Here is a 19,658-nt window from a genome sequence, read left to right on the forward strand (position 1 = left end):
AAGGTTAAAATGGTCCTTTTATAGCTGAATATTTGTGAATTTGAACATTGGGCAAATTTTTAAAATTTGTAGGGCATTTTGAGAAACATATCATTTTTATCGTGTAGTACGATCATTTTTCATACTTTATATGTATGAACAACATGCGCACACAAACACACTCAAACACAAAGCAACTTAAATTAACCTCATATTTTTTCAACTTTCTCACGTGAAATAGAAGGAAAGAAGACAGTCTTACATGTGATATTTTAAAAAAAATGTACCCATTTGGTGTAATTGTTTTCCATGAAGAACAAGTTCTTATGAAACCAACCGGGACTCCAACCATTCGGTAGGAGCAGTTTGTGCAAGTCACTATGTGATGGGACATTAAAAATTCAAACCCCACTCGTATGATGGTGGTTGAATAAATGCTTGGTAGTATGAACAAGCAGGAGGGTTGGCTAAAGGTACTTTGTAAATGGGAGGGAGCTCTAATTCCCCAGCTCTGTTAGGGAAAAAGAAGTTATTATAAAAATATCTACTCTCATTCCCCTAATTTCTTCATACATTGCTATAGTTTTTTTGAAAAGCAAGTTGGAGTTAGGCAAAAAAAAAACTGTGTTGGTATTAGTCAGGGATGATGTTTCCATGATTTACATAGTTCCCTTTTAGTAAAAGAGCTAGGTATTCAAAGGGAAATTATAATTACAACTTACAACTTGGTTTCTAAATTATACGCCTCTCATAGCCAAAAGATTAGCCCCTTCCCACAAGGGCTCTCTTGACCTTAGATAGAAGGTCAAGTTGACAAGTTTCAATGACAATGTTAGGGCCGGTTTTGATTTTTGACAAAATTTGAGTCAGCCTGCCCATTCAAAGTTACCAACAAATTTATATGATGGAAAGAGATCTTTGTCTCTAATAAAAAAACCACATCAATTGAATGCTTCTTGATTATGTCCATGATCAGTTTGCGTGCCCACAGACGCCCCAAGCTTCTAATGTTCTAGAAGATTACTTTCATTGGAAACTTTGAGGGGGGTGGGGGGAGGGCATTCCACTACTTCTGATTGATGGTAATCATCAGCCACCATATCCAACATCTTCGACGAGCAATTTTTTTTGCAACAGTTTATTGAAAAAGCCAGGGGGTAGGGAAAGATCTTGCATCTCTGAGAAGATGAGATGACCTCTAGAATCACCCAAGCCTCTAAGAGGGTGTCATTGTTGAAACACTCAGTGACCAAAAACAAGATTTAAGAAAATCAAGATCCCAAGCATAGAGGCATGTTCTTAAGATCGCTATCTTTAGAACTTCAATCGCCCCATTTTAAGAATTTTGAAGATGTGAAAAGGGTTCGTTACGACTGAATTCCCAAGATACAACTAGGCTTGAACCTCAAAAGAGTCACTGCTTCACAAGATCAAGTGATCTCTCTGATACTTGAGCTTGGCAAGCCAAATTGAAAACAAAAGAATAGAAAGTGAAAGCTTGAGAATAAGAAAATCTAATGAGACATATCAATATTGATAAAGATGCATATATACGATCTGAAACCAAGAGGGTTTCTACTTTCGACCAAATAAATATGTTAGTTTCCTTAACAACAGAAAAAAAAAGCATCAGCATTATCATCTTTCAAAATTTAGTAAGTTTTAGCAAAGCCAAAAATAGAAGACGACAAGGCAGAAATAACAAGGTAATGGTTTCTTCCAAACCAAAAATCCCTTACTTTAGAACATGACCCTCTTCAAACCATAACCAAATTATAAGTATATTGGATTGGTAGAACCTTCCTTGTGGTATGCAAAGACCAATGTAACCTAACGATCGACCGAGTTTCATTTGATCTCTCGCAATGTTCCATTCTCAGTCCTATGTGTGGTAACGAATCGAAGAGGAGTTCATCTCTGGTGATCAGATCTGGGTAGACGAGCATCAGTGAGAAGCCATAACAATACTCAGATGGAGGGAAAGAGGAAGAACTTATCTCACTTTGTTTCACCCAACACATGAAAATGGAGGTTTATATATGAAACATTCCATTTTCATATGCAAATAAAATAAACATGCCAACTCCATTTTCTTGTGGGCCTCACAGTAATCATGGTTTCTTTTCATGTTCATCATGCTTTTGCCATGTAAATCTATACATACAACCCCTATGAATGGACTTGTGTGCAATTTTTCACATTGGATGACCTTCTCATCATGGAATGCTTTTCTCATGGAGACTCTTTCTATTGGTAGGAATGAAACAAATGAACCCTAAACAAAGAAAAAGTTTTTAGGGTAAATTAGTAAATTTACTTTCAAAACTTTAATGGTAACCCAAGTTAAATTAATGAAAGCATGAGTTTGTTTAACAGAGCCTAATTCAAAAACTTAGGTGTGATATTAATTATTGTTAATAAAGTTATGTGTGTTTTAGAAAAAAAATCCTAAAACTAAAGTCCTCACATTCAAGCCAGGATTGGCGTGTACCACCTGACCCAAAAAATTCTCCGATGGAGGTTTCAATCAGGGTTAGGGGTGTCAACGTGTAACACCCCAAGATTTTAAACAAAAAAATGTGTGATTTTTTGTTATAAGCGAAAACTTTTTTAGCTTTGGTCTAAAACCTTAGGCGGGTTACAAATCATACAATAATGATAAGATTGAATTTTAATGCATATGATATTTCTAAAATAATTTAGTTTTTGTAAATAGAGTATTTTTATTCAAGAATAAACCATAATGTTTTACAAAACTAGTAATAATATGTATCCAAAATTCAGTTTTCGAGAAAGGAAAATGACTGGCTCTCGACACCGTCCCAACTTTCCACAACAAGTTCATCAGACTACTTATTACTTAAAATTTTATAGGGGTCAAATATCCACAAGCCCCCAGTAGAAATACAATGACAAAACATATATGCATAGAAACATGCATACATGAAACAACATTCTTTTCATACACATATGATAAATAAACAATTATCAATGCATAAGTCGTTAATAAATAATTGTAACTCAATAATTTAATATCATATGCAAAAAACTTACTCATGCATGATCATTCAATTTATGCATGACTTACCAGTGCAAGCAGAACATTCATCTTAAGCATGAGTAACTTATAATTCCTTTATTTATATTTTTCTTTCTTAGATGATGCATGTCATGCTTCACTACATGTACAATATACTTTCATCTTTCTTTCACAATACTCTGCAGGTACAACACAGACAATATCTGGATTAGAGGCATGACCCAGGGGGTATATTCAATTGATCTATGTCTTATTAATACGGCCTTGCACTTTTTTTTGATTTTGGGTGAAGGATGAACCTATCCAGAGAGAAACCCCAACACCCCCAACCTGATATATTAAAATTTAATTTCAACTAAAACAACATCATTACCACCCCATGGCATCAGTGATAGCTATTCCTTATCTCCGGGGTTGGGAAAGCAACCCTCAATGGGATTGTTCATTAACTAGGATTGTTTAGTTTTTTTTTTGTATTTAGGTTTAGAGCCACGTTGTTTGCAAACCCTAGATACCAACTTACATTTTCTACATAGCCCACCAATTAGGATACCCTTAGAGGTGACTGTACACGATTGATACTGTGTCCATAGTTTGATTTTTTATAAAATATTTGTTGGGTGCAAGTGTGTGGTATTTGTTTATTTCCTACTTTTAGTTATTTTTCTTTTACCTGCTTTATGGTTTGATCGCTTTGCACGTTAGGTAGGTAGAAAACCTTTTACTTAGGATGGTTGTTGCACCAGTCTACCCTGATGTGCATGCAAGGGCGACGCTCGCTTGACCCCGAGCTTGCAGAGATAGTCGAGGACCCTGAGTCCCTTATTAGGAGAGTCCATCGATCCAGCCCCATGGCTCAGGATCAACAATTGACCCATCCTCTTAGGGAGTACTTTACTTCTAATGCTTACACTCTAGCCGCCTGCATCACAAGACCCGCTGTAGGAGCATCGCAGTTTGAGATTAAGGCCAACATAATCTAGATGCTTCCATCTTTCTATGGCCTGAAAAATGAAGACCCCTACTGTCATCTCGATGAGTTTCTCAAGATCTTCTCTATAATGCAAATCAATAATTTGGGGGGTGATGCATTGAGGTTGACGTTGTTCCTATTTTCTATCAAGGACAAAGCCACGCACTGGCTGAAGGCCCTCGATACTATTCAGATTACCACTTAATAACACATGCAGTGTGACTTTCTCAAAAAGTATTTCTCAATTGGTACGATGAACTAGTTTCATAAAGCCATTGCCAGTTTCTCTCAGATTGAGGAAGAACAATTTCATGAGACCTGTGAGAGGATGAAAGATCTTCTCCGAAAGTGCCCCCACCACCAGGTGCCCAATTGGCAATTGGTGCAGTACTTTTACGATGACCTGACCGAGAAAGACAGGTAAATGGTTGACTCTTTATGTGGGGGCACGCTCATGCTCAAGAGCGAGTATGAGGCATAGACATTATTCGATACATTGAGCGAAAATGCTATGCACCATGCCATGTCCTCGTGGCTTGATAGGACCACACCTGTTCCTAATAGTCTTAAGAAGGGAGGGATTTTTGAAGTTGGGTCCGAACATGATTTGCAAATTAAAGTGAATTGGTTGACTAGGAAATAGATCAATTACTTGCCAACCCAGTTTCTCTAAATCTAGTAGGAAAAGTGTTTGAGCTATGTGCTAGCCCTGCACGCTTTGTTTCTAAGTGTCCGACAACACCACATTATCTTAAATTCATTTATGAGCAAGTGAATGCTGCCTAAGGTTTTGCCAGACTGGTGCACGATCCTTATGCACCTACCTATAACCCGGGATGGCAAAATCCAGGGGCTCCCCCTGGTGCGGGTCCCGTTGCGCATTCAACGGGCAGGTGTCCAGGGGGCCGCCCCTGGCAGAGTATTTGGGGGGAAGTGCCCCCCAGAAGAAATTTTTTTAGGCCTTGTATAAATTCTTTCTTTTTTTGGGGCCTTCTTTTTTCGCAACGCGATTTAGCGTTTTACGAACATCGCGTAGCGATTTGCGGTTTTTTTTGCTACTCGATTTTCGTAAATCGCTACTCGATTTTCATAAATCACTACTCGATTTAGCGATTTTCTATTTTTTTTTTGCTATGCGATTTGCCATTTATTTATTTTTTGCTACGTGATTTTCATAAATCGCTACTGTGTAAATCGTAAATCGCGATGTCGAACTTCGCCCCCTTGAGCACGATCTTCGCCGTGATTAGGCTGTAGGCGCCAGTCGTCCCGATGACAGTCTTGAGGTCTGTGATAGGGAAGCTGGAGAGGAACGTGCCATTCCCGACGTTGGTGGGAAGGTGGGTCATGTCGGAGAACACGTTGTCGGAGGTCAAGATGAGGACCTCATGGTGCCAGAATGCGACAAATGCCCGCCAAGACTTGAGGGTGTGAATGCCCATGTTGAGCAGCGTCATGGTGGCCTGGAAGGCATAGCCCAGATCAGAAGTATTGTCGACATAGGGGTAGACGGATTATACTTTGAAAGACTCCATTGTAGGTGTACTGGAGGAAGATTCTGTTATAGGTGTCCCTCGAAGGCCGCGGAGGGGCCATCGCAGTTGGTTGCCCGCTGGATGACGGCAGTATTCCGGCCACTACTAGCAGGAAGAGGACAACGTTCGCCATCAGATCACTGACTCTTTGCCTCCTTAATTTCTTCTCTAGAGAGAGATGGGGGTTTACATTGTTTCACAGAGAAGGAAGAAGAAGAAGACGATGCCGGAAAGTTCAAACAGAAAAGAAAGAGAGAGCGCTTCAAGTTCGTTTCGCTATTTGGACTTTAAAGAGTTAACATTATCCTCAACTTTTTGGATGAAGGATATTATTGTCCTTTTCTCAGTCTGTCGTTTCTCTTTTTTTGAATCGAGGACATTTTTGTCATTTTCTTGAACCGTCATTTCATGGCGAGAATAGCAAGAAAGGGTACTTAAGTCTTTGCAATCGCACCAAACTCCGATGCTAAGTGATGCTGACACACACGGGAATACGCACCCCATGTACTTATATATATGTGGCGCTCATTCGGACCCCAAACACGCACTGTAGCAAACAATGCGTCTTCGGGGGAAAACACACAACACCCTCCTGTTACAGTGAGCGAGTCAAAGGGAGTTGCATGAAAGATGGAGGAAAGTGGGAGAGTGAGTGAGGAAAAAGGGGGCTGAGGTGAGGGGTGCGTGAAGTATGGAGGGAATGGGGAGTGAAATGAGGGATGTTAGAGGGGAAAATGAGAGGTTTGGGTAGATCCAACCCCAACCCATGTGGGTTATGGGAAATGTTTTATATGAGACCCATTTGGGTTTCATTGGATTCATATCCAAATTCCATATATATATATATATATTTCAGATTGGGCCCACCAAACGGATTCAATAAGAAGAGTGTTAAGGATCCATTCAGTGCAGATATATTTGAATCATGTTCAAATCTAAGAACCCTAAGATCCAAATAATGTGGATCCTAATTCAACTGGGTTCAAAACTAACCTATTTGGGTTGACTATCTTGAATCTCCACTAGAATCCATATTCAAATAGTTTTGAGATCCATTGGGTCTAAGTATGCCTCAAATTCATATTTCAACCCTAAATTTATACGGATTGATTCTTTTGGATCTTTTGTTAGGATCCAAACCCAAATATCTCTCTAAAACTTTATAAATTTGCATTTTTTATTAAAAGCTTGATGAAATTTAATTTCATCTCTTTAATCATTAATTTATTTGCAAGCCTCGTAAAATTGTGAATTAATCATTATTTACCAATTAATTGTTAATTAATTATAAATAATAATTAATTGTGAGATACCTGATGACCCATGCTCCTCCCGTTCTAACCCCTCTCTCTCTCTCTCGTGCCCCCCCCCCCCCCCCCCCTCCTGGTGACTCCCTCTGAAGCCCTGCACTCGGGCGTCCATCCGCCGTCCGGCGGCACTAGCAGCAACGCCTATGTGCATATTCCTGCCCTGAGGTTCTCTCTCTCCCGAAACTTTGTTGGATTGCTTCCGGCCATCCGCCATCCAGCGGCCTCTCGGGCACGCCCCTGGCCCTGATGGCTGGGTCTTCTTCTTCTTTCCAATTTATTTATTTATAATGCTTGATAGAGTCTTGATTTTAGGGGTTTTACTTGTTTTTTTTTTTTCAATTAGCATAATGTATCGTTAGAGTTTAGCTTTTTTATTTGGTTGTTTTTTGAAATAACATGAATGTTTAATTAGGTTTTTAAGTTTTTTTGTGTTTTTCTTTACAATTAGTATTAGGTGTGAATAATGAATGCTTGATTTTGGGGGGGTTTATTTGTTCTATTTTATTTAGCATAAATCTATGATTTCTTTTAGAATTTTGGGTATTGATTTGGATTTTTCCAAATGACATTAATATACAATTAAGGTTTTAGGGTTTTTTTATCTGCTATTTTTTTTAATTATCAGTAGGCATGATTCTATTAATAAATGCTCGATTTTGGTTATCAAACTCTTAAATCTTTAATTTTTGTAGTATTTATGTCTTTTATTTTGATTTTTCAAATGATGTAAATATTTAATTAGTTTTTTTTAATTAGCATATCTATGACTGATGTTTGTTAGGATTTAAGGTTTTTATTTGGTTTTTTTAGGATGACATAAATGTTTAGTTTATGGTTTTAGGGTTTTCTGTGTTTTTTTTAATTATCATTGGGCATGACTCCATGAATATTATGTGATTGGATTTTGGTTAGAGTATTAGGATTTTTTATTAGTTAATCATAAATGTATAATTTATGATGTTTGAATTATGGTTTTGCTTTGACTTTTTTAGAATGACATATATGTTTAGTTTATGGTTTTAGGGTTTTCCATTTTTTTTCTTAATCATCATTAGGCATGAATCCATGAATATTCATGATGTGATTTTGGTTAGAATATTAGGTTTTTTTCATTAATTAATAATTGCATAATTTATGATGTTTGTAGTAATTAGTTTTTTTTTAAATGATGTAAATATTTAGTTTATGGTTTTAGTTGTTTTTTTGTGTTTTTTTCTAATTACCATTAGGCATGAATCCATGAATATTGTGTGATTTGATTTCATTAGAAGGTTACGTTTTTTTTATCAATTAGCATAAATACATAATTTATGTGGGTTTTGATTTGGTTTTTTAAAAACATATTTTTAATATAGTTTTTGATATTAACACTGAGAAACCGCCTACAGGATCAAAGACCTTGCCGTGCTGGCTCTGTTTGCTGTACTTATGATCACTGTGCCCACCCCAGTTTAGAATCCTGGCTGCGTTGCTGCTCTGGCTGTGTTTGCATGAACCTGAAATCCGGTTTTCTAGGATCCGCACACTCGTGACCGGCCTCCTTTCCCTTGAACGACACCGATCTCCCATGCTCCTGGCCTTCCTCCTGTGACCTTCTTCACATATTCGGCAATTGCGTTAGTTACTCCTCTCTCTCTCTCTCTGCCCCCTTTTCCCTTGTATGCTTCCATTCTTTTGCTTTCCTTTGTCATATTTTCTTATCGGGCATTAGTGGGGCTGCACACCAAGTACTTGATGGGATTATTGAGAAAGATATGGAGATTAGAAACGTCGGGTATGTGGTGCATTGTGATGATAGTGAATAAAAAGTGTTTGATGAAATGCCTAAGAAGGATGTGGTAGCTTGGAATGTTACATATCAGGGTACATCCAATGTGAATCATCTTCAGATGCTCTTGGCCTCTTTGGTAGGATGAATCTGAGGCCTTATGTCATACTTGTTGATACTATGGTCGGTCTTTCAGCTTACTGGGTCTAACATGATTTCTCTACAACACCAAGTTGTTTTCTTGCACAACAGTAATAAGGGATGTAATAAGATTTTTTGATGTAGTAATATGATCTCCATAATTCTTGTATTGTTTTTTTATATGAAGCAATGAAACTTGAAATTGTGCAATGTAGAAAACCACATTGTCTAATGACTATCAATCGTTGTTTTTCTGGCTATGCAATATGGATACCAAATAATCTTTCAATCCAACATTTTCAAGTTAAAGTTTTATTTCTCTTTGAGTGACTGGAATTTGCCACACTGGTGGAGATAAAGAACAGATAATGGTTTGTTTTTCTATGTGGACTGTAGCAGAGTGCCACACAGAAGATCTAGTTAAGGCCTTCCCAGTTATGGGTTAATGTTTTGAAGTATTTGTTTACTCACTTTGGATGTTCCAACTCTTAAGTTGATGTAAAACCCGAAATTTTTTGTTACAAAATATTTTAAAATATGCAAATTGGGCCTAGATCCACATTTCGGATCTAGGACCCATAAAGGGGTAATTAGGAATACATGATATCAAACATGATTTAATAACATTAATAATAATAAATAGATAAAATTTATTTATTTTTATTAATCTGAGGATCCACAGTTGGATCCATTGGGATCCAACTTGTGGATCCATCTCGTTGTGGTCGGGTTACGGGTCCGGACCCGAGCCCCACCCTGTGTAACAGGCTCTTTAAAGAAAGAAAGGGCAACCTGATAAGGGTTGCCTGATAGAGTGTAACAGAAACAAGAAAGGGGGGTTACGCAGGGCGTAACCGACCCTAGCACCTCGGCAAAAAAAGGGGGGTTGGGCCAATAAAAGGGGGAACGGAGAGAGGGTTTGCCCTCTTCTCGTGAGCTCTCTCTTCCCCCATCTCTCCCCGTCTCTCTCTCTGTTTGTGTGCGCACGCCGGAGGAAAGGAGGTCGCCGGCGAGCTGCGGCAACCAGCAGCCATCATCGACTGCAGCGAGTACCTCCTGTCACGGCAGCAGCAAGGAACGTCAGCCGCAACCCTGCCTACGCGTCTCCAGCCTTCGATCGCCGGAAAGCCAGCGAGAAATCTTCAATAAGGTACGGGGCTCCTATCGAATCTAGGTGAGGGATCGAACATGGGTTCGATCCCATGTAATCTTTTGAGATGAGGGTCCATGGGAACCCTCTGGATGGCCCGATTTTCCCCTCTTCGTACTAGCCAAAATCTTTCTCCCATTTGGATGGAAAAAGGAAATTTCAGGGTTTCCATTTATGAAAAAGGAGTTCTCAGTTTTCGATTGTCACGAAGGAGGGATTTGGGGATGATTGACGAAAAGCCGAATTCAGCCGAAATTGGGGATTGTCAGTTTATTTTCGATTTGAGGGGGGATTGTATTTCGATTTCTTGAAAATTTATATACGCTATGAGGTATCAGATGGCCCCAGTTGTGGGGTTTCCAATTTCTTGTTAATTTAATGATACTAACTCTTTTAGTGATTGATTCTCTATGTTTTAGTATTTTATGTGATATGATATGATTAAATTAAATTAGAGTCAATAAAATGTGCTCTTGAATCAAAGCAAATGAGGTGTTATGTGAGATCAGGGACTTATCATCATACACAGAGTGGATGGGTGTCGAGTGCCTGTGTGCATATGTGATGTGTGTATATGTTGTGCACGGGTGCATGCTTGGGCATGGACAATGTGTGTTATTGATCTACTCTAAGTCTGGACACTTATGTGTTAGTTATCCGTATCAAACTTGATTTCTAATCAAGTCCGTATATGCATGCTCTCTTGTGATATTGATCAGCCATATAAATGGGTGCTAAATATTCATCTGAATCTGATATTAGCTACTTGTATTTGGACGAGTGTGCTGTTTGCATTTTTTGTAAAAATACATATATTAGATGCTCTTAAAACAATATGGGTTACGCTCAGGTTTGCTATTAGCTGAACCATGTGCAATCAATGCCTTTGATATCAAATCCAAAGACATGCTGTGTGTGTTAAATCCACAGGGGCTGGTTTATGTTAAATTTTGGTTTAGACATGCTGTGTGTGTTAAATCCACAGGGGCTGGTTTATGTTAAATTTTGGTTTAGACATGCTGTGTGTGTTAAATCCACAAGGGCTGGTTTATGTTAAATTTTGGTTTAGGCATGCTGTGGTCTATGGACATGATTGAGTTTCATCAGTCTGTGATATGAAAGTTTATGTTGAATTGAGTTTTGGTCTGAGAATGTGCAATTTGATGAATTGAAGTAAAATGAGTTGTTCTAAAGTAGCTCAAGCTGGTTCTTGAGTGTGGTTTAAGCTCAAAATTTTGTAAGATGCAACGTGGAAGTATTGAACCATAACTTGAAAATTTCAGCTATGTCTAATAGTGTCCGTTATACACTGTTAAGGAAGGATGGACACATAAAATCTAGAAGTGTTATACGTGAGGTGTCTTGCCTTGTTGTCTCTAGTTGACCATTATGTTCCTGTTTAGAATTCCATGTGTTATTTAAAGGCTTGAGTATTGGTTTGCTACTAAAGTCTATGAGTACCCTTGACTGATATGCATTAGTTTTAAATGAAAACATGTTCCAGAATTTATAAGTATTGTGTATGATTTAAATTCTAATATGCATAAAGGAAAATCTTGAAACCTACACACACCTATCCATGTGTCAAGGACAGGTTGGAATGTTATTTCTAAGAAGGTTATGTGACTGTTATTGTTATGATTATGGTATTCATGAGTGTTAGAAAGTGGCTTTGAATACTTTAGATTCGATAATGAACCCATACACATGCACATTAAGTGCGAATATACCTACTCAAGGGAACAACACAAGCACATCATGTGCTAATACATAAACCCATAAAAGGGGTAAATATGACATAAAGTCATAAGTTGAATATTATTGAACAAAAAGGAAGAAGAGGGTAAAAACCCTATACAATGGAGCATAAGCTCCTCCCAGGAGTGAGAAATACAAAGGGGAAATCCCCTATTTATAAGCATGAAAAGGGACCACCTTGGGGGCTCCCAAAGGAGACGTTGGAGAGCCCCCAACGGTCACATTTGTGACCGTTGGGGGCTCCCAACGTCTCTATTGGGAGGCCCCAAATGTGGTACGAAATAAAAAAATAAAAAAACAGAAAAATAAAAATAAAACAAATATTACAATGCATATTCCAATTGGAATATGCGTAAAATGACAAATTACAAGAATACCCTTGAGGGTATTTTAGGAAGATAAAATATATATTTATATATATATATATATAAATAGAGATACGTATACATATATATATGTATACGTATCTTTATATATATATATATATATAAATATATATAAGTACATTTAAGGATTATATATCAACATATATGTGTACGAGTACACATATTTTAACACCCCCCCTCAATCTTTGCGGGGAAACGAAAAGATTGAAAAAAAAGGGCAAGACTCCAAGATGCTTCGGCAAGGATGCAATTGAAACTTGAAGATGCCTTCCTCTAATAGTCTTCTAATGGTGAACACATTTCCCGAACCATCCAGGGTACTTCTCTTTGTCCTATCTCCAAGATCCTGTGGAATAACAACAAAGAACAAGTAAAAAATATCTTTGCACTTTACTCAAATGGAACATTCCTAACAAGGTGTAAAAATTTTCGCATAATAGGATAATTACTTTAGTATGAAAATAAAATTTAGAAAACCAAAGTTTCAAAAGATCAAATATCATGTTAAAGAGTGAGCGGAAACGAATTGCAAGAATGCATAATGCATTCATAAGGTCCAATCATTGAACAACCACAACCTCATAATGGGAAAAATGGTTCACTAAGCGACGCCATAATAATCCTACGAAGAGGCATAAGCTACATATGCTTTATTGAATGAGGGCATAATGAGCATATGCATATACTATCAAAAAAATGAATTAACACTTAAAGAAATCATTAATGAACATGCTCCAAACATACTTTAGTCAAAATGAATCACAAGAGCTTAAAAGGTTTTAAAAAAACACGGTTACAAATGTCCAAAGGCATGACAAATATGATCTTCAATAAGAGAGGCTTTATAAAGGTATATTTAACACATCCACCCAAAATTCAAGAATGAATATCATTTGAGACAAAAAACACATTTTGCATATCAAATACAAAAGTGACCGAAAAACTATAAGCACTTAATATATAGATTAAATGCTAAAAAATCAATTTGATTTAAAAACATATCATAGATATGATTAACTTTTATCTAAAAACCCAAGTTATGAATGAAATTTTGTAATTTTCAATAGTAGTTCATCAACTACAAGCAACTACCTCATTAGTCCTCCAAAACCCATAAATCAAGTGTATAAGCTACTAGATCAAGAATATAAATATAATGTCATTAAATGCCAAATAACACACACAAAGGTGTGCAAAAGAACATCTTGTCTACATATAATAATACTTGAAATGAGTGCATCTACGACAAGAATAAAAGAATACACGCCAACATGGACCAAAAGCATCTCTTGTCTACGTAAAAATACACTCAAAACCAAGTATGTTCAGCTACTAGAACAAGAGTAACAAGCCAACCATGGGCTAAAACACAATACACCTCTTGTCTACATAAGATGACACTTGAAATGAGTGAAATAAGCCAACCATGGGCATACATCTCAACGACTAGAACAAGGACACAAATGCCAACATAGGCTAAAATCACACACCATGGTGTGAATCAACGTGCCTTGTCTACATATAATAACACTCAAGACAAGTGTGTTCAGCTACTAGACCAAGAGAGCAAAAAGCCAACAAAGGGCTACCAACACACGAAGGTGTAATAAAATTCTTGTCTACATATAATGACACTTAGATAAGGGGCTATAAAAGAAGACGACTTTTGAGGCAATAAAACTTGTAATGACGAACATATAAATAAAACCTTGAATCAATAGAACAATATTCTTAAAAAAGAATAACAATATTTTGGAATAAATGTGTGAATACACACACACCAAAAATACTTGTGCACAAAAGCACAAAACACAAATGTGCAAATGCACTATAAGATTCATAAACAATAAAAGGTTGGGCAATAATCCCCAAAACCTTGATTTTAATATACCTTAACACATTTAAGGTTTCAAACACCATATATCCATCACATTTACATGTAAATGAGAGCATTCATTAGATCAATGGCCAAAAGAGAAAAAATGAGTGACACACTCATAATTAGAGATCATATAACAAATCATTTTAGAGTCCCAAGGTGCCCATAACTCACCTCAACAACCATCTATAATATGGCAAGTAGACAATCTAGAATGATATAACACGAGGTGCCCATAACTCACCTCAACAAACATCTCTAATATAACAATAATAAGGCCAAAACAATGATGCATTAAAAAAAGCATGTGATGGACAAATATAAATGCCACAAAAAGGCAATAAACACTTTAGGAATCATTTTTCAAAGAAAAGAGGACCGATTAAAAATTTAATCAAAGATCCAATATAATCAATCACAACGATATGTCATATGACAATAATGTTGTATATATACGAAAACATGAAATACTTAAGCTATGTCATGTGGGAAAAAGGATTTGGAATAATTCAAGAAACAAATCAAACCTTTATAATTAGCAATTTATATGTATACCAAGATGCAAAATGGCAATAAACTTAAACATGCAAATTTAGGACAACATGTACTAAGATATTACGGAAGCATTTATAATGATAAAAGAAACAATCTTACAAGTCCATTAAGGGATAAAAACAAACACAAGCCCTAAAGAAGGCAATAAAAACATATTTTTATTGAAAAGAGAGTACTATGTGAAAATGTCTATGGATAGACAATACGCATACAAGCATAAATATTTTATAAAAGAAATGTACAAAGACACTTTCACAATCACTTGAACAAAATACGCAAAAAGCGTAATAGAGGCAAACATGCAATAAAGCATGTATTTCATAAAAAGAAACAAATGCTTGAGACTCTCAAGCTTTAATTATGCAATTTAAGACAAGGAAGACCATATTATGGCCAATGTAGGCATCAAAATAATGAAAATCTTTTATACCAAAGGATGCAATAGATACACTATGCACTCTATAGAGTATGAGAAGATTTTTAAAATAAACAACAAATATTTAGATGCGAGAAATTCTCATTAAAACAATATATATATATATATATTTTGTTTTTCACAAAAAAACACTAAAAACCATACACAAGAGTTTTTAAGCAAAGATCATTAATTTAGCAAGAAATTATATATAAAACGTTAACTTATAGGTTAATCACAAAATTCTTATGGAAGAATCATAAATCTCACATAATTGAAAACATTTTTTTTTAAAAACATAAATTACTATTATATGTAATTCCAATTTTGAAAAACATAAATTACTTATTATATGTAATGAGAAATCGATAACTTATATAAACAAGAATTATATATTTGAACAATAAACACGTTTACCAAAATTAAAAAAGAGATATTTTTAAAATATACTAAAAGGAAATGATTCAACTATTAAAAAAAGAACACTAAATGTGCAAGAAAAAATAGATTCATAATGCATAGTATGTTAAGAAAAGAGATACATACCGAAAACTTTTAAAAAAAGAGAGGAACAATGAATACTTCACCATTTCTTGAGCACCACGCTTTTCGTTGCGCCAAGAGACAACCCCATCGTAACCGGGCTCTGATACCATGTTAGAAAGTGGCTTTGAATACTTTAGATTCGATAATGAACCCATACACATGCACATTAAGTGCGAATATACCCACTCAAGGAAACAACACAAGCACATCATGTGCTAATACATAAACCCATAAAAGGGGTAAATATGACATAAAGTCATAAGTTGAATATTATTGAACAAAAAGGAAGAAGAGGGTAAAAACCCTATACAATGGAGCATAAGCTCCTCCCAGGAGTGAGAAATACAAAGGGGAAATCCCCTATTTATAAGCATGAAAAGGGACCACCTTGGGGGCTCCCAAAGGAGACGTTGGAGAGCCCCCAACGGTCACATTTGTGACCGTTGGGGGCTCCCAACGTCTCTATTGGGAGGCCCCAAATGTGGTACGAAATAAAAAAATAAAAAAACAGAAAAATAAAAATAAAACAAATATTACAATGCATATTCCAATTGGAATATGCGTAAAATGATAAATTACAAGAATACCCTTGAGGGTATTTTAGGAAGATAAAATATATATATGTACATTTAAGGATTATATATCAACATATATGTGTACGAGTACACATATTTTAACAATGAGTGTGGGCATGATTCAGTTATTAGTAATTCTTCTTGAACATGTACGCTTGATTATTGTGTGAAATGGTACATGTACACTCACACACTTAAAGAAACCATGGATTGGTTAATACCCATATGTGATGTAGGTAACACACACATATTGAAAATGCATATGAATGAGTTATGACATGCATATGTTTGGGTGTATGATTGCATAAGTGCACATGCTTTTGGCACTATGGGCCTAGTGTTACGAATGAAACACTAATTTGGTTTTATTATGTGGTGCATTGATGGCCTAAATGGACATCATCGGCCTGGAGAGCCGTGGGTTTGGTTTTCTTTCACATATGTTTTTAACTGTATCACTTAAACCACATAAGATGGTTTGGCACATTACTACACTGTTCTAGTGGTTTATACGGGCTGAAGTCCCGAATGGGTCCCCGCAAGGGAGGATGCGGGTTTTTCACTTTACTTTTGCATATGGTGTTGCAAACTTAAAGAATGGACTTAAATAAAAATATAATGAATAAGAACAATGTAATATATATTCTGGGATATCTCATCTGGAGTATGAGAATCTTAGAAATCCGGTCTTGCGGAGACTGTGAGGATACAAAAACTCCATGTGCTGTAATTTGGTCCCCTGAACCCGATATTGAGGTTCTTTCTCCTGGCCACAGTTTTAGGGAGAGTCCGCCACTTTACCTGGGAGTGGTGTGTTTGACACAGCTGTTGTTTATGGTACTAAGGAAGTGACACTTGTGGGCGTGGGGTGTCCCTTGTGTCCTCGACATTAGGTGTGGAGGTCTAATGTTCCGAAGGTGATTCGGTCGAGGGCTAAGTTGAAACCCAGTAATAAAATACAAATTGTGTGTAAGCTACCCTGGGAACCTACTTGACTTCAGGGATTGTACCCGTTTGGTGTATCCGCGGGCAACAGTAATTAAAAAGATGAACTTAAAGCTGCGTACATTTAATAGGGCATGCATTTGAAAAGATGAAACTTAAATGAAAGATAACAGAAGAAATCATGCATTGCACATAATCATGCATTTTTCTGTTATGCATTAGATCATGCATGTTTGAATCATTATCTATATCATGACATGATTTGGTGGTAGCATATGATTTACTTATTGAAATCATGCTGCAAGGTTTGGTTATTTAGTTCTTGATATATGGTACTGCTTTACTGTTCTTGACTGGTGAACATATGTAATTGTTGGTAGGTATGAATATTTGAATGCTGAAAATTTTATATCTGCACTCGCTCAAATCATTGCATGAAATCTTATTCATGTTCTTTGTCTCACCTGGTTTCTTTAGAAGTAGCTGTGCTCAGAATTTCGGTTCTTATACCCTACTTTGTTGGTTTTTCACAAGACATGGTGAACAGTGAGGCTGAACTGGCTACTGGGGATGGATGAGAGTCATACTTGCGCTTGTCAGTTTCAGCAGGGGACAGAGTGACTCTAGTTTTGCTTCTTTTAGTCTTTTTAATTTCTGCCGTTGTTACTTCACTTTTGAGTTTGTGTATGAGACTCTTATTGGTTCATAAATAAAAGAAATTGGTTTGGTTCTTATGGATGATGGTTGCAACTTCGTTTGTGGTGGTTGGGCTATCCAATGAAAATTGGAAGTGTGAGGACCCCAGATCTCTGGGAAGGTTTCCGCAACTCTTAGAAAAAAAAAATTCCGCATTTTCCAAAGGTATGAGTTGGGGTCGTTACAGTTAGTCTCATCTTTTTGTATGTGCCTATTGATGATATGGCATAGCAGTAGGATCTGGTCAGTTCTTTATTTTTGAAGTTGTTGAGTTTTTATTAACATTAGTATTACTCATAAAATGCAGCAAAACTGTGAGAAACTGTGAATGGTATTGTTTCTTAATTAGGGCCATCACCTTCGTTAAGCTAGCAAAATAGCAACATATACCGGTATGGCTTATTGAATGTTACAAGTTTCAAGGTAATTGTGTAGGATATGCTTGTTGGGTCCTTTGCAGCGGGGATTTTTCCTTTGATGTTGGGATGAACACAAAGGAGTAGCCACAACACATAGTAAAGTAGTCCCTTTGCTTAGCTTGTTTTTTTTATAATGAATACATGACATGATTTGGATATTATGATAGTGTTGGACGTTTTAAATGCTCTTAAGTTAATGTTTCAGAAAAAAATGATTACTTATGTGAATCATATGATAAATTGAGGGCTTTTGAGGTTTTTTTTACATTTGGAAACATTATTTTTTACTGAAAAACTAATTGTTATATGTTATTTTGGTGAAAAATTTGCAAAATCAGATTTACTGTCTTCCAAACAACAATTTTCATATAACTAGGTTGCATACAGGTTAGTAGCGGTCATCCAAACAGCAAAACCTGGTTTTCAAGGTTTTTTTAGAAATCAAGTTTTGATCCAAGTTTTCAGAATTAGCTTGTCATCCAAATGAGGCCATAATGGTTGTTACATTCTTTCCATGGACTTTCTTAGGGGCAACAAATTAAAACTTAAAAAGTTTTAAATTGACAAAATTTAGTGGCACTTCGTTTCCATTATTGCCTCTCTAAATATTCATCAAAACGTATAGTGCGCATCCTGTAACGTCCAAGAAAGCTAGTAAGTTACCTCGTGAATGCTTATACTTTTTGTAGATTAGCAAGTATTGCAGCTTAAATGACATTGATGGACTTTTGGTGATGGATGTTGTTGTTGGTAGACCTTATTATAGGATTTCACTTATTCCATTAAAAAGAATTACGAGACTTAGTTAAACAATCTTTATAAGTATGTATTTATCTAGAGTTTATGTGATGATGATAGTTGCCGCTTAGAAGGCATTGATGGACTTTCATGGGTGATGGGCGTTGATAGACCTTATGATGAGAGTTAGCTTTTGGTCTTACATGTATGTTTTCTTTGTTTTCAAGTTTTTGCAATGTTGATAGTGTTAAGAACGAAAATGGAAGTGCTCACGATAACCTCAGGTCTAAGCAAGGTCCAGCTAGAGAATCCGTCCAGAATTATGTTAAGAAAGTCCAAACACCTTCTCAAGGGAAATAAGAGTCCAAAATAAAGAAGATAATGGAAGGAAACTTATCATGTTTCCAAAGACATGAAGGATTCTTATAGTTTTAGAAGTGTTTTAGATAAGAAAGATAAAAGAATCGTTTCCTTTCCAAAGACTTGTAATTCTGGGAAACTTGGAGATTCATGAAAATATTGTGAACTCCTTGTACGTGATCCTCCTCTTCTTAAAGGAAAACTCTCACTCGGTGATTGTTGAGTGAGGGAACTCATGGATGTAGGCTTAACAGACGAACCACATTAAAAGTTGTTTTCTTGATTGTGATTGTGTCATAAATTCGTTTATGGTACCAGAGTTGGAGTTTTAATGGCATCATCTTCATCTTTGGCTATGATTTCTTCAACTCCATCTACCACTTTTAATATTTGTAATTTGATTTCAATTAAGTTGGATCGAACCAATTACTTATTGTGGAGGAGCCCATTCTTGCCAATCCTATATACCCATGATCTCGTGGGATATATA

At 36.3% G+C, this 19,658-nt stretch overlaps 1 protein-coding gene across 7 annotated transcripts in view; it reads left to right on the forward strand.

Annotated features, from left to right (window-relative positions):
* The first annotated feature begins 6,898 nt into the window (after positions 1 to 6,898).
* LOC149820151 (transcription initiation factor TFIID subunit 11b-like) overlaps positions 6,899 to 19,658 on the forward strand; it is a 29,818-nt gene continuing 17,058 nt past the window's right edge. For 4 of the 7 annotated variants that reach the window (XM_089981980.1, XM_089981981.1, XM_089981982.1 and 1 more), the window contains exons 1-2: positions 6,899 to 7,002; positions 8,226 to 8,453. The gene's annotated coding sequence lies outside the window, so the exon portion shown is untranslated. Of the gene's footprint in view, positions 7,003 to 8,225; positions 8,458 to 19,658 lie in introns of all 7 variants that reach the window. The other 3 variants (XM_089981984.1, XM_089981983.1, XM_089981986.1) reach the window with 2 other exon arrangements.

This window comes from Nuphar pumila, chromosome 12 (assembly GCF_984573655.1).
Source record: "Nuphar pumila chromosome 12, dmNupPumi1.hap1.1, whole genome shotgun sequence".
Taxonomy (NCBI): domain Eukaryota; kingdom Viridiplantae; phylum Streptophyta; class Magnoliopsida; order Nymphaeales; family Nymphaeaceae; genus Nuphar; species Nuphar pumila.